The sequence below is a fragment of the Pinus tabuliformis genome, chromosome 8 (genome assembly GCF_031772625.1).
Source record: "Pinus tabuliformis cultivar Carrire ecotype Pingquan chromosome 8, CPIR1, whole genome shotgun sequence".
NCBI lineage: Eukaryota > Viridiplantae > Streptophyta > Pinopsida > Pinales > Pinaceae > Pinus > Pinus tabuliformis.
Genome location: NC_142294.1, coordinates 254,887,814 through 254,903,859, shown reverse-complemented (window position 1 = coordinate 254,903,859; position 16,046 = coordinate 254,887,814).

Here is a 16,046-nt window from a genome sequence, read left to right as displayed (position 1 = left end):
CAACCTTCCTAAAGAATATCTGACCCATTGCTCCATCATATTTCCTCTCGTAGCTTCTTTTCGGCTTTCCTACAGACGTTGTTTGTTGGAGAGTAAAGTCCTTGCTTGTATTTGTTGCATGTGTTTTTCTCTTCTTTTTTTTTCCTCTAATGTTTCTCCCTGATGTGTAGGTATTGGATGGTGATTTTGATGATCCTGATGCTGATGCTAAGCTCTGGAGGAGCTTCTTTGACCTCTGTATCTCTATGCTGAAGCTGACTGCAACCTGTGATTTTTTTGTTTTGTGGGATTGTCTGCTACAAGATTTCCTACAAGATGTCCTGTAGTTGCCTCTCCCTAAAAAATTTTAATCATTTCTTCACTTATGGAGCATGAGGATGGTTGGAATGGGTAGAGAAGGGGTCTAGGGATTGGTGAATGAGAGGTATAGCTTTCAAGTGTTATCCCCTTATTCTCTGTCTTCATCCTCTTTTGTTTGTTTGTTTTTTTTTTTTTTTTTTTAACTGTAAGTTTTTTGAAACTGACTTTATTAGATGAATGCAGGGGTGAACATGGTGGAGAGAGGCATGGTTATGAGTTGGTGAGGTAGACATTTATTTTTTTGACATAAGCAGGTCATTCCCTTTCTCCAGGGTTTTTTTTTTGGGATTCCCAAGCAACTGTAATTTCTACAGGATCATCTTGTAGGTTTACAGGGAATCCTGTAGAAAACACATAGCCCTTGCAAAATGAGTTAAATGAGTAGAAAAATGGAGGGAATGATGGAATGATGAAGGATGTGAAATGGAGAAATTAAAACATGAATTGTATATGTCCCCTTTGATCCTCTCTTGTTGCTCTGATCCTCCTCCTGCAAACAATATTTTCAAAATTCAAGACAACCTCTTGTAGCTGACTTGTTTTTTCCATATCTCTCGAACAGTAGAATAGATTGACCTGAAAATTCCTGAGCATATTTACATCATCATTATTCACCTCCCCATAAAAACATTTGGTCAATGGATGCACGTATCTCGAGTAAAACTAAAAATGGATAAAGGTGATGGAGGTCGATTTCTTGGAAACCGTGCACTAGAATTTCTTGAGATTTCTTGGGCATGTTACTATAATCCATATGCATCTCTCCATGAAACAAATTTTTAAATGGATGTATGAATATTGAGAAAATTCAAAAATCACTGTAGGTGATGGAGGTTGATTTCTCGAAAACGGTGCACTGGAATTTGTTGAAATTGATTGAGCATGTTCCCATCATCCATATGCATCTCCCCCTGAAGCAACTTGAAAAATGGATGTATGGGTTTGAAGTTATGGAAAAAACAAATTTCTGCTTTATGTATTTTTGTTTTCTATAGTAAAACAAAGCCTTCTTGTAGTTTTCTAGGGCAACAAGCAAACTAAATGGGAAAAGCTTGAGAATGATGGGTGGATGGTGGAAATAGATGAGGGTGATGGATTGGCATGGCCTTGGCCTTGTTGGAGCATTTGAGCAAAGGAGGAGAAAGTCAAAATTTGATTTCTTTTGACTAGGCTTGACCTAATTTTCTTTCTTTGGTGGAAACTTTTTTTTTTTCCTTATACAGGTTGGAGAGAGCACATACATTCATCAAAGAGATATATGGAGCAAGAAATTTTTATTGTTTCCTTTTTTTCTTCTACGCCTACTAACCGCCTCAAGGAGGTTTTCAACTAGCAGGTTTACCTAGGTGCCTGAAAGGGGGTTTTCACCTAGAGATTTTTATTGTTATTTTCCAACCCATTGACCGCCTCATCAAGTTTTTCAATCAATGAGCCAATTTGAGGTGCCTCCAAGGAGGTTTTCACCTGATATTTTTATTTTTTTCTCTTATTTTCATTTTTTTCCTAGCATACCCTACTTGAAAAACAAAATTACTTTCAGGTATAAGAATACTTCCAATGGAGCCATGTGCACATCAAGATGATAGACAAAATGATGTGGACGCTTGAAATGTATGCTTTGACATGTACCTGGATTTGAGTAATCAAATACTTTGAATTTGATGATATCAAGCACAATTGAAGAAGAGAGTGTTGCTGCAACTTACTAACTGTCTGGAACCAAACCTCAATATAACTTTCATGCCCTTGGTTTGATTTCTTATATGGATCATTCTTCATGTCTTCTTCTACCATGGCCTTCAAATCTTCCTCTTTTTACTGATTATTCTCTTGAATACATGGAGGATTTGATGGTAACCATGAGGGAGCTTTCTCGATCAATGATTTTGTTGTCTGCTTTTCATCAAATGCAACCCATGATTCTTTGGTCTTCTCATTTGAATATTCTTATTCTCTATGTGGTCCTTCAATGATATCAAGATAATCTCTTTTTTTCAATACTCTTCTGAGCTATGGTGAATACCATTGAGCTTAAGAGGAGATGTTTGGAAGTGTTGTACCTCAACATTGTAAGTGGGTTGAAATACTTCAATGTGTGGGTTTGGAAATGGTGGTACAGGTAGTTGAATGGGAGTTTATATTGGAGATGGATGTGGTTGTGGTGGAGGTGAATGGTAAGAATAACATCGAGTCGGGTATGGATGATATTGAAGAAAATATTGAGGATATTGTGGATGGATCCCATAATTTCCTTGCCAACCATGTTGCCAAAATTGGTTTTGGGGTTGAGATGGCCATTGTTGCAAAGGAAAGGGTGTATTCCAATTACTTTGAGATGAATGTGCATAAGATTCAAATTGTGAATTAGGCTCTTGCATTACATCAGGTTGAATATGTTTCCATGGTGCTCTTGGAGCTACATAACATAGCTGCATTGGCAACTGACTTTCTACATTGTCCTCTTGGTAAACTTCCTTCAACCTTGGTAATGAAGAGAAACATTTAACGTCACGTGATTCTACATGGATGATACAAATATCAACATCTTATTTTTCTTCATCTTTCATTCTTAAGATTTCTACCTGTTTGGTTAGATTGCTAAGAATTTCTATTTTGAAATAATCAAACAAATTTCCAAGTTTAGCTTGACATATCGATCTTGATGTTGATTTACCTACTCTTGCCCTTCCTCTTGATATGTGTTTGCATGTTTAACAAATTTCTTCAAATGATAAGTGGTATACATCACCTTTACTCATGAGATCAAGGATATCAATCCACTCATCCCTAATTTCTCTAAGTAAGAGGGTTTTTAGTGTGTTGTATGTTAAATGAGGTAGTTTTTCCCTCTTAACATTATGCAAGAACTTCTCTATTAGATTCTCTAGAATCTCATCTTCTCTTTGATTCCTTCTAAATATTTCTTCTTTAAGATCATGATCTTTATATTTTTCTAGGAATATCTTTTGTATATCATTCCATGATCTTATTGAATTAGTCCTTAAACTCATGAACCATTTAAGAGCTCTATCCTTCAATGTTGCCAGAAACAATCTCAGTTTTTGAGTTTTTAATAAGTAACGATAAGATCTACAAACAATTTCAAATTCAAAGAGAAATTTTTCCGGATCCTCTAACCTTAGACCATGAGATTTGGGAAGAAAATATGGAGGGATGTTTTCATGCTCACACTACCATCAATATCTTTAATGGGAAATCCGAGAGGATCTTCCTAATTGTCATCATCTCCACCCATTTCTTCTACATTTTTTGCCAACTTCTTCTTCTACCTGCAAAAGTGAATGGTTATGTGGCTTCTACTGCACCACGTGATTAAATGGGGGGTGGGTTGGTGTTGGAGATTTTTTTGTTTTTATGATTGAATTAAAACACTAATGCAATGCACTTTTCTATTTTTGAAATGAAATATTCCTAATGCAATTATTTTTTAGTTTTTGTAAAAAGTAAAAAGAAATGAATCAAATAGGGAAGAAAACAATGCATACTTTGACACCTCTATGGCAACGGCACCAAAAAGTGATGAGCCCCAGTATTACAACATGAATGTTGCAACTCCTACATTTACCGACTTTAATTATCAACTCGGGGTTCGTACAAACTTAAGAGGTATTAGCACTATATGTGCAACATACAATGTGTCCTTCCTTTGCTGTCATGATGTAATGGAGCACATGTACTGAAGTAAAATCCTAAACTAATTTCAGAAAATGAAATGCTTGAAATGGAACCTTAACCTATTGCAAGAAAGAAACTACAAGGAAAGAAACCTATTCTAATTGCATAAAGATCATGAACTAAATGTAAAAGAAACCTAGCTTAACCCTATTTATCACATGTGACGATTTAAACTAACTAAGCATGAAATCTGATCTAGAGAATACTAACTACTGTGTTCATGTGTAAATATAAATGAACTCATTTTTTAAAATCTTTTTTCTTTATAGATGCAAATGCTAATATTTCCTTGATCTTTGGCAGGGGAGACAAGTGTGGAGTAAGAGGGTTAAAATGGTATTGATGGCATGGAAGTCAAGTAGAGACCTAATCCCAACTTCAACGATTATTTTTCTCAATTCGGCCTCAAAACATGATTTCCTACAGGATGCTATAGGATTCCCTATTGGATCCCCTGATTTAGTATTGGATGTTACAACTTTACTATACAAAATTATAATTCATCACATGACCAAGAAAATAAAATCCAAATTGGATGGGAAATTTTTTTTTATTGAATACAATGTATTAGGTCCCCATTCCAAGTGGAATTACTCAAAAATACCTCTATTAACCCATGCTAAAAAATAGCACAAAATTACTAGTCGAAAATCTAGAAATTCGAGAACTAGTGAGCTAGTAAATATAAAAAATGCCTAACTTAATCAAGTGAAAATGCAGTGGGGTGATTCTTTTATGAACTATAATGTTTTTGTGATCTAATGCAAGTGGAACCTACTTTATTGAAGCTCACTATCATGCTCAAACAAATACCATAAATTAATTGTTCTTTGCCACAAGGGAGTTCCAGAAATCTAGATTTGGGAATAAGAAAGCTAATCCAAGTAGCTCAATGATTACTATGAACTTCAAAATATTTTCCAAGGATGAAATGATGCTTGTGATCCTGAAAAAGAGCTTACATTAACCATTTAACTCAATCATACAACAAGAAATCATTAATATTAAATGCAGAAGTAGAAGGAAATAAAAACAAGAGATGCATGTGAATAAGAAGTGAAAAGAAGGAAAGAAAATGATAAAAAAGGGCTTTGAGGCTCCTAAGATGGCCAAGCCCAATGAAACGGAGAGACCTATGGAGGAGAACAAGATTTAGAAGTAGAACATGAAACCAATCTTCATTATTTTCATCAATATAATTACATCCCTGCAAGAAAATACAATGGAGCTGTAGAAATATGAGTTGTCTCCACAATAACACTAATGAAGATCTATCCTTAGAGGGAAAATTGACTTGGTACTTATAAAAAATGATTAGTAATCATTCCCCATGAATGGAGGAAGCTTTCCCCACCAAAATCCCTTGATTAGTGGATCTGGTCCCCAATACTAGGAATCTACATTAAATGACAGGGAACACGTTCCTAGATTTTCTCAGTCATTGGAGTTCCATAATCCGTGTCATAATTACATAATACCTTGTTGATTTATTATTTATTATTAATCCTCCTATAGTAGGGAGTAAGTCCCTAAATTATCTCGTCCTCCAAATCTTCATAATCTACCTAATATTCTCATAATATTCCACAAAAATAAATAATATTAGGCACAAATACGAAATTATTCATAAACCTTCATAATGAATATATTAAAGTTAAAAATACATTATCTAATGCTAGAAGAGAGGTTTAATGTGATGAAGTATGGTCATAGGCCTTAATTTATGTTTAATTTAGAAGCATGGGCATTAATTTATGTCTAATTTAGAGGCCCATTAATATGATTTTGGGAGTTTCTCTATGTACATGTAATATGTGATCTTCTTGTGGAGAGACAACATCAATGACAAAAATTCATTCATCATTAAGGCACACAAGGGAAAGTTAAATATCTCATTGGTGAGTCCCAATCACACAAAAAATGTGATCCTTTTCTAGGTTGGGATTAGTGGGTTTTTATGTCCTATGCCTATTTATTATTTTACATTGTCCCATAAAATAATTAATCTCTTTGCTGGAAGGGGTGTTATAGCACTAGGATTTGCATCATTATTTCAAATCGGTGTGACAACAATTTCTCCAAGCCAATATTGTAGCAATAAGGTTGTACCCTTCCCTACACCTAGAGAATAATTTAATAGTAGCTCAAAAACTCCATGGGTCGTGCGAATAAAATAAGTAAAAGGATACTTGATGAAAGGAGATCTTGGGTATTTGCCAAAATCCCCTTTCATTGTAAATTCTTCGATCCTGGGCCTGTGGGTTATGGCCCACAAAGCCTAAACGGAAGTGTTTTCAGATTTAATCCTTTTAATTTATTGACGTGGATCTTCATTTGAATAGAGCATCACTTTAATCTCTTAAAGACAGCGTTGGGCACCTTTTAAATAACCACTGCACAATTACAAAATAGGAGTTAAGACCCCGTGACAGTTTAACAATTCCGATCCATACAATCGGCGATCCACAGCTCTGTCCAACTACTCAGATTAGGTTCTAATCGATTCAGCTACGATCCGATGCCAGCCTTCAATGCTCCGATCCGATCAGTCGGTAGTCGGAGGTCGCAACAATTATAATTTCTGCTGCCCGATTGCGATTACCATTGAAAATCGCTAATCCCCGAGTTATGTGTAACTTGGTTATCGCCGATTCAACTCCTTGACCCGATCTCAATTTAAACCAGTTTACAGTCCTTTAGCATCCGATCTATTGTAATATGGATTACTTTTTTGGTTCCGAAGCAATGTTCGACTGTGGCAATTCAACATTAAACCGAACGCCTTATACACACACAATTATATTCGGTCAACATATACTTACAACAGTTACACAACAAATCAGATCGCAATTGATCCTGTATGTGGTCAATGTCGACCAGCAAACTCGCACACAGAATTATTTCATAAATTTAAACTACAAGATCCATAGCTCGATACGCAGGAAATCAACAAAATATATATTTTTGATTATATACAAAACATTTAGACCCTAAGGCATTCCAGCCTTAGAGCATGATCGCTGCCGATTACATTCCGTTCACACACACCGCCTATCTATCACTCTAGATCTATATATATCTCTACCGTTGTTACATTGCATTTATATAAGAAATGTTAGATCGGAAGGATCGATCCGATCGTTTCCTGATTTTCCTCTAACGAAGTTCTCCAAAATACATGCACGTAGATAACAATCCATCAAATCCTCTTTAAATCTGTTTTAGAGCAGATTTTCCTCCTGTTTTCCAGCTTGACTGTCCACGTCTTCATCGCTCCTCTTGGATTCCTCTTTAAATTAGAAAAGGGTGAGATGCTCCTGCATCAGACTCCTGAGGTAAAAAAAATTTATGACCTCCTGGTCATATACTTCTCCTTAGCAATTCTACCCACTGCATTTCTTCAGTGAATTGCTTTTATGATCTTCTGTGAGCTTCAACCAACCTCTGCAGTAACAGTCTCCTCTGTTACACGATACCTCACCAAGCCCTCCGCACTCGGTCTTTTGGCATCCTTCTGGTTCTCTTCTCTAGAACCAATTGAGCACACCTTGCTCTAGGTTGCTGCAAATCTTCTCACCTTCCGCTGCCGCCATCCGCACGACGGTAAGACCATAAACTCTCCAGCTTTACCACAACTGTACCTCTTTCCCCTTCTGCGTGCATTCTTTCTCCTTCTCGCAGGAAATCCTTTCCCTGCTCTGATACCACTTGATGAATAGAGATCTTGGGTATTTGCCAAAATCCCCTTTCATTGTAAATTCTTCGATCCTGGGCTTGTGGGTTATGGCCCACAAAGCCTGAACGGAAGTGTTTTCAGATTTAATCCTTTTAATTTATTGACGTGGATCTTCATTTGAATAGAGCATCACTTTAATCTCTTAAAAACAGCGTTGGGCACCTTTTAAATAACCACTGCACAATTAGAAAATAGGAGTTAAGACCCCGTGACAGTTTAACAATTCCGATCCATACAATCGGCGATCCACAGCTCCGTCCAACTACTCAGATTAGGTTCTAATCGATTCAGCTATGATCTGATGCCAGCCTTCAATGCTCCGATCCGATCAGTCGGTAGTCGGAGGTCGCAACAATTATAATTTCAGCTGCCCGATTGCGATTACCATTGAAAATCGCTAATCCCCGAGTTATGTGTAACTTGGTTATCGCCGATTCAACTCCCGGACCCGATCTCAATTTAAACCAGTTTACAGTCCTTTAGCATCCGATCTATTGTAATATGGATTACCTTTTGGGTTCCGAAGCAATGTTCGACTGTGGCAATTCAACATTAAACCGAACACCTTATACACACACAATTATATTCGGTCAACATATACTTACAACAGTTACACAACAAATCAGATCGCCATTGATCCTGTATGTTGTCAATGTCAACCAGCAAACTCGCACACAGAATTAATTCATAAATTTAAACTACAAGATCCATAGCTCGATACGCAGGAAATCAACAAAATATATATTTTTGATTATATACAAAACAGTTAGACCCTAAGGCATTCCAGCCTTAGAGCATGATCGCTGCCGATTACATTCCGTTCACACACACCGCTTATCTATCACTCTAGATCTATATATATCTCTACCGCTGTTACATTGCATTTATATAAGAAATGTTAGATCGGAAGGATCGATCTGATCGTTTCCTAATTTTCCTCTAACGAAGTTCTCCAAAATACATGCACGTAGATAACAATCCATCAAATCCTCTTTAAATCTGTTTTAGAGCAGATTTTCCTCCTGTTTTCCAGCTTGACTGTACACGTCTTCATCGCTCCTCTTGGATTCCTCTTTAAATTAGAAAAGGGTGAGATGCTCCTGCATCAATACTCACATAATCATCACAAAATCGTGAAGTGTCATTATCATCATTTTATTTATTATTATTATTGAATTGAAATGTCATGTGCTAGATGGGTTGGTTTTCACTTGTCATGTTTCCTTAGGGTTTTTCTTGAGTGAGATTTTCCTTATGTATGTGTGTGTATCTATATATATATTCCTTTTTTTCTAATGGAACATTAATGTAAGAGTGAGTCACTCGATAGGGATTTCTCCCTTACAAACAATATCCATATCACTATCAGGTCATCCTTTCACATGGTTCTGTAGTATAGGTGAAGATTATATGCATTATACATCATTGGATTTCTCTCCTCAATGATGGTATGAGGCTTGATGGCCCCATTATTATATATGACATCAATCTCATAGGCTCCCATCCAAGAAATGTAAGATTTTCTTATTAAACCCTTAAATTTTGAATCAAGAAAGAAGGCCCAGTCTCCAAGTTTAAATATATTCTTCTTTCTGAACTTTTCATGCCATTGAGATTTATGATACTAAATCATAGCCATTTGATGTACAGAAACTTGAAAAAGTTCATCCAATTCATTGATCTTATGAAATCTATGTTGTCATTCCTTCAACAAGTCCATACCTAGTTGGACTCTCGTCCATAGGGTTTTCATTTCTTTCTCTATTGGTAAAAGAACTTTATTTCCATATACCACCTCATATGGAGTGCACCCAATAGTATTTGGCCATGTTTCAAGGTAAACCCATAATGCTTCAGGGTGTTAACCTACCTAGTTCTTGAGGTGTAATTGGACAACTTTTGTGATAATGGCCTCAAGAATATTCATTATTCCTTCTACCTTTCCATTAGAATATGGATGATATGGTATTGTTCTATTTTGTTTATCTTATATGTATTCATGATTTTTTTAATGAGCCTTGAATTAAATTGTGTTCCTCAATTGGTGGCTATCTCTTGTGGTATCCTGAATCTAGTAAACATTTCCTCATAGATAAAATCTATGATTGCCTCCTTTGCTGTAGTTGGAAGTTCCTTTACATCCATCCACTTTGTGTCATAGTATATTAAAACCAAAATGTAGGAGTTGCATCAAGAAAGATACCTGATAGTTAAAAAAAATGAAAGATCCCATTTCATGAAGGGTTCTATTTCTAGTTATTGTATTAACAATATCCATATCATTGTACTAGATGTCCCATGTATCAAAAACTATCACATACTTTTACATATTGCTTGGTGTGTCACAAGGTTCTAGGCTATTTGTACCCTTGATGTATTATTTTGTATCTAATCCTCTTATTTGAAAAGTGTACCCCACAAATGCCATCATGAAAAGTATTTAATATGTCATAGATTACATCCTCTCACACAAGTTGTTAAATAATAAGATTTGGCCTTGTATAATAGAGGCATCCATCGATCCACAAAAATATATAATTTTGTTTGATGATATTTTATAATTATTCTAGCGATAGGTGATGTGGGATATTTCATGCAACAAAGTAGTTAACAATATATACAAATGACAACGAGTTAGTAGATACTACAAAATAAATCTTCATGAGGAAAATAATCTTCAATAGAGGGCTCATTTTCATTTTTTGCAGTTGTAGAAAGAAAATATTCCAGTACATTATATTTTCTTTGTTTATTTACGATGGTTATACCAAATTCTTACATTAGTAACAACTTTCTAGTTACTATACCATTAGTATTCTTTGGATGTTAATGACAACATTGTAATTATGTAAGAGCATGGGGTATGTAGTTATATAATGCCAAAATTTATTAATATCGTACATGACTACAACAAATTATTTTTTGTTACTTTGTAGTTTAATTATGTAGTAAGAGGATTTTTACTAATAGTTTATATCACATATGGGTGATGTTATTCGTGTTTCCCCAAGAAAGCTCCAAGAGTAGTATCCAATGAATTTATAGATATGTGAAGGGGGATGAACCAATTGGGCCCTCTCAAGATATAGGAGCTTTGGATACTCTAGATTTAAATATTTTGAATGCATAATGGTAGTTGTTTCTCAACACAAATTTAACATTTTTACTAAGTAAATAAAATAATGGGTAAGTTGTTTGTGGAAAATATTAAATAAATGTCAATAACAAGAAGCATTTCTAAGAAAACATAGTACCTCTTTTTGCATCCATGGAGTAGGAAAGTTTAACATTAATATTTTTTTTGCAGGATCCATATTGATGCCCTTTAAATAAATATGATACCCTAACATGATAACTCCAATTAAAATCATTAATCGTTTTACATTATTACAGGTTGTGTGACATTACTTACACCTTATTAATAACTTTTATGAATTATCCAATGGCACATCAAATTCATCGTCATAGGTTGTAAAGTCATCCATATAAATTTCCACATAATCATGAATTGGGTGAGATAATATTCTAATTATATCTCGTTTTCAATTTGTAGGAGTATTTCAAAGTCTAAATGGTAGAAAATGATACAACTCCCCCCAAAGCACAAGTAAATGTGGTTATTCCTTGGTACTCTAGTTTTGGAAATACTAAGAGGGTTGGGAATCAATATTTCATGTTAGTCAATTAATTTTAAATTCACAAAGCATTCATTATCATTATCATTAGATTAAAAACATAACATAACAACATCATTCAGTAATGCACAACATCCAAGACAATATAAAAGAGATTTTTAGGTGGAAACCCTTCTGGGAGAAAAGTCATCAAATGCTTCTTAATATAGGTCTTCAAAATTTACATGAATAGGAAGCTCCAACTTCCAAAACATTTCAGCACCAACTGAAGGATGATCCAACCCCATAGTTTACATGGTCCAACCTCAAGGACACTCAACACCCTGATTTACCAGATACAACTGGAATGGCGCTCCAATGCCCTGATTTACTTGCTCCAATTGGAAGGATGCTAAAATTCCCTCACTTTATCAGCTTCAATTGAAAGGATTCTCTAACACCATGCACATGCTCCAAACTTCCTTACCACCACCCTACCGCCCTGAAGTGCTCTCAAGATACAACCTAAAGGGGACTCCAATATCGTGCCTTGCACCACCTTTCAACCCTCTTCGAAAGAAAGCCATGTTTCATATATTTTAATCTTGGATCCACCTTTGCTCAACATGAATACTATTAAGAGTAATTTTTCTGCCTTGTAAATATTCAATACTATCACAAGTTCATCAACAATAACAAAAACTCTATCTTAGTAGTAAAAATATTGTCAAATCCACTGTTACAATCAAATATGGTTATTCTCAACATCAATAACAAACCCAAGCTAGACAATGTAGTAGTATCTAGTGATCTTTGCTTAGTAGACCTAAACATTTCTTTCTTCCCAACAATATTCTTTTCTTTTCAATAACATTGAGTTGTACAAACCTAACAATAATATGAATACATCAACATTCTCTCATAAATCTTATCCTTCAAGATTTTAATAGAGGAAACCACTGATGATATTTTTGAACTCGCTTCAAATGTGCCAACTAAAAATGTTGAACTCCAACTTTATAACATACTTGTAAAGGTAACAAGTTTTCCTTCCAGAAATAACCTAATTTTTCTTTATAACTTTTGAGATAGTACTATCACCAAATAATCCTCTTTATCATCAAATCATCTTTATCAATTTTTACTATAGGATAAGATCACTCTATTTTTCTTAATTAATATGATCTCTTTTTCTGATCTATCAAATTTGTATCTCTTAGGAAATATGCCATTGATTGTTAAATGTTCAGCTCTAACATTTACCTTGTTCAATCCTTTGATAAGATCAAGAATAGAAATTAAAACTTAGTTGTTATCAAGCTTTTGATAAAGTCTGAATGTACCCTCAAGGCTTCTCTGTCCCATGCTCGGGGAATAATTGTGATCTTATGATTGGCTCTTCAAAAACTAACTAAAACTATGGCTTTGAATATTCTTCCATGAGATTAATATGATGCTACAAGGATGCTCTTTGATTGACCTAAAAATAGATTAGGTCCAGACTTAGTAAGTGTACATATTAATTTCTTATTGTATTAATTATTTGGCCTTACTTCAAGCCATACATTCACACTCTCACAGAGTACAACTTCATTACTTCTCAAAAGCTTCAAAGTAATGTGAATAATTCATAGATTGATAGCATATAGTCTATGCGAATTAGGTCACAAATCCTATGAAAATGATGGACGATCATTGCCTGAGAAGGATTCCTGAACCTACCCAACCAATACTATCCTAGATATTGGATAACCCTTTTTGGATTAGTGAATAAAAAAACATAGAGTTATATACATGGGAAATGGATTTAGGCCTAAGCGATCTACCTAAAAGTTGCTCAAAATTTGTGTGAATATGCATCAGAATATGGTCACAGATTCCCCAAACCAGAGAGTCGATATCTATCTATCTATATATATATATATATATATATATATATATATATATATATAATATATATATAATATATATATATATATATATATATATATATATATATATATATATATATATATATATATATATATCTATATATATATATATATATATATATATATATCTATATATATATATATAGATATATATCTATATATATATATATATATATATATCTATATATATATATATATATATATATCTATCTATCTATCTATATATATATATATATATATATATATATATATAGATATATATCTATATATATATATATATATATATATATATATACATACATACAAGGCAACTCGAAATAGAGAAATGAATATCCAAATGTGATGTCTCGAAAGAGGTTAAAATTCCTCAGAGTATGCTCAAAAAACCTCCACGAAAATCCATAACCAAAAACCATAAAAATTAAACTTATAAAACTTCCTCCAAACATCCCCTTCTTCTTTACATTTCATGGCCTAGAACCATAGAGATATCCCCGATTTTTTCTTGAGATCAAGGGATAAAATGAAGGAAAATGATCCTTATTTATATGGATCGAAGAGGCTTCTAGAGGGGGTCAAGTAAACCTGACAGTTGGAGGGAGCCGACCTTCCAAAATTTGAATTCAAAATTAATTTGAAATTTCTTTTGGAGCCAAAATTCAATTTTTCTAGGAGATCAACCTGATCCCAAATTTAAATAATTAGTAAGCTAAAGTTTCCTTGACCATATTTTCCTTTTCAAGAAAACTTTATTAGGATATGCCCACTAATTCATAGGTTTCTCGAAGAATCGTTTTGGGGATTTTGACCATTCTTTCGTGGATCAAAATTTGACAAAGAATATCTCCTTAATTGTGAAGATTTGTGAGGTGTGCCACATGTCGCTGTAATTATCAAGAAAAATAGAATCAATTGATGTTGGTGTCATGATAAAAAACACTATCCTCTACAACCATATTTTTCAACAAGTGCTTCTAGGGCTTCCCCTTTCTCTCTTCCAGGGATTCTTATCATTTGAAGCTTCTAATCAATACAAAGTAGACAAATATTAAGAGCATTCAAGGAATGACATTGAAATCAATGACAACACCAGTCAACAATATACCCCTTTTACATTTATGGAAACACACATACTCCTACTGTGATTACTTCTGTCCACGTCTTCACACTTCTAGTCTTCTTCTCCTAATTTATCTCCCCCTTTGACATCAATGGAAAATGGTTACTCCCCATGATGATATAACTTATTCTCTCTTCTTGTAACATGCCTTTCTCCCCCTTTACATGATATTCCTGTCATGCATTACCACAACTAACTCTACTTTTCAATATGCATCAATGACAACGAGTCCTTTTTCAAATATTCAATCTTAAATGTTGACTGCTCCTAGTTCACAAGATGCCTAATATACCAATAATGTTGACTATTGTTATGATGATGCCTTATTTGTCATATGTCAAACTATCTAAGGATATATATTCAACCACAACTAATTATACTCACCCTCTTCAACATTCACAAGATAGGGTGTCATTAAGTTGGATTCTTCAGAATAATGCGTGAACCAACTCTATAGTTATATCATCTTAAATTTCAATATATTCCATTATAGATTGATCATGACATTTTTAATTTACAAAACCTTAAAGAATAACCACTCATAATTATTCTTTTACCTATTCCTCTTGGTTTTTATTTCTTCTCCAAACCTTCTTGTGTCTGATGTTATAATTCCCCTTCATCTTGTATCTACAATCATGATTTATATGTCCATAGTTATCAAATTTTAAACACTCTATATGGTACCTAAATGGAAGAGAAGCTAACGTATACTTTATGTAGACAAAGGTTTTTTGAAATTTTTCTTGCGGTCTTGCAAAATTGCTTCTAGGCTTTTGATAATGTGCTTGAATTATCCCTATAGTATTTTCTTCATTATTTAGCCATATCTCAAAGTTATAACATGAGAAACGATATCCATTGAACAAACTAGGGTACGTGGATGAGATTCCTTGTCATGACGATATTTTGTAGAATTACCTTTAATCTTCTTTTGACCTTGATTTAGCCTTTGAAGGATATTTGTGTTATGATTCTCTTTAATCCTACTTTGCGGAGACTTGGAGAATATTCCTTCATTACATGGGGATTCATTTGCTTCTTCTTCCTTCATCTTCAATTGAACAATTTCTTTATGTTTCTTATTAATGACATTATTATCATCCATCAATTTATCCTTCTGCCATTTCTTGAGCTTGTCTATTTTAGTTAGGTTAGTATCAATTTTTCTTTTCTTTTGATCAATATCTTATTGAAACTAGCTTTTCAATTCTTTTCTTCTTTCTTTTGCCTCCTCTACTTGCAATTTTAGAAGGGTGACCTTATATGTTGCTTTGTTAAAATCATGCATTTGTTTCTTCTTCCTTTTTCTTTCCTCTTAGAGCCTATGTATTTATACTATGGATGCATCAATTTCCTTTTCCTTTTGACCAACTCTTGCTACATATTCCTCTAGATGGTGTTTCATTTTTTCTCTTCTTTTCAGCTTCCTGCATTTGAAATCTTAGAAGGGAAGCTTCTTCTTCAAGTATCTTATTTCACTTCCATGCTTTGTTATGATCACATAAGCCATTGATAAATTCTACCTTCATGTTGACAACTTCTTCAAATTCATCTACTTCACTGGAACCACAATCATCATCATCATC